The sequence below is a fragment of the Phocoena phocoena genome, chromosome 14, assembly GCF_963924675.1.
Source record: "Phocoena phocoena chromosome 14, mPhoPho1.1, whole genome shotgun sequence".
Taxonomy (NCBI): Eukaryota; Metazoa; Chordata; class Mammalia; order Artiodactyla; family Phocoenidae; genus Phocoena; species Phocoena phocoena.
Genome location: NC_089232.1, coordinates 60299120 through 60300740, shown reverse-complemented (window position 1 = coordinate 60300740; position 1621 = coordinate 60299120).

Genomic DNA, 1621 nt, shown 5'->3' with positions numbered 1-1621 from the left:
TTAACATTTTGTTTCATGTAGGTTTGCTATTTCCACCTTCCCTTTCTTATAGAAATCACACTGTGGAAAGATAAAAAGCTAATAGGATAAGAAAAACAATTACTCTGTTTCTTACCCAGCCACTCAGGAAACCCACAATTTCAAGGTTGGCCTAAGCAGCAAAAGAGGAAAAATATATTGGAAGATGTGATAGTGGTTTTGTTCTGAATACATACCAATGGACAATTCTGGGGTGGTCCGATTATCAGAACTGACCATGGATGTACTAAAGAAGCTGTTTAATTTTGTTTGAGCCGGAAGATTTGAATTGTTACTCAAAATTCTTAGACATGAATAGGATTAGCAATTTTGAACATCAGGGAAGTGTGTATTTCCATCCTGTCTTCTACCATAGCTCCAGAGGAGGGCAGACATTATTCTCAGGTCAGCCCTCTCCCTTTTTAAATTTACTCTTATAGCCAAGCCTAAGAATATAGAGTGGGTGAGCCTTCAGGCTGACTGCATTACCTTCAGACTTTTGCTGTCTGGCAAACAGGTCTGTTTCAGTGTCCCTGTTTTTTTTCAGGCATCTATATGTTACTAGATGACTCATGGCAAGCCACACCCTGATCCTTAGTTTGGAAGAAAAAGAAGATGGTGAAGTAATTGTCCAGACAACTTAGACTAGAAAGGTACAGACCAAACTGAGATACCGTTTTGTTTCTAGGATTATCTTGATAACAGTGATTTTTTTTAACATCTTTCCTGGGGTATAATTGCTTTACAATGGTGTGTTAGTTTCTGCTTTACAACAAAGTGAATCAGTTATACATATACATATGTTCCCATATCTCTTCCCTCTTGCGTCTCCCTCCCTCCCACCCTCCCTATCCCACCTCTCTAGGTGGTCACAAACCACCTAGCTGATCTCCCTGTGGCATGCGGTAACAGTGATCTTTGATGTTACACAGTAAATACAGTTTCATTTAGCTTTTCCTTTGGGGGGCATGGATTCCACTGTGAACATTTTAGGTCTCATGTATATCAGACAGTTACTTCAACCATACTTCTCAGCTTGGGAGTATGATAGTCTGTCCCCTATAAGGCAAGGTAACTATCTGTGAGAAAAAAAGAGAAAAGATATGCTGGACTGTTATAAAGGAAATATTTTGAGGGTCCCAGTTCAGGCTTTGTTTGCTCATCTGTTAAATGGGATTAATACCTACCTCACATGGTTAGGAAGGGTAAATATGGGAACATAGGAAAAGCACCTAGGGCAGTGGCTGGTACAGAAGTATCCGGTAAATATCGATCCCTGGCCACCCCTTCTTAATGAGCCGTAGGAAAATAATTCTTAACCTCACAGGGTTTGATGAACCCTCCCTCCCCTTTCTATTCCCAGTCATGGCAGTGGAGATCATAAAAATGCTTCTTCCATGTGTCTTCCCTCCTTCCTTTCTTCCTCTCCTAGACAAGGAAGTGGCCGTCTCTGTTTCCATGGATTTGGAAGCTTGTGCCTCTCAGGACAGCCCAGACCCCGGGTTGCTAAGGTGGTGGGTGGTGGTGGAGAGCTGCGGCTTCGGCCTGCGCAGCGCAGTGGGGCGGCGACCGGGAGGCGATGGGGAGGCGGGCGCAGTCGACC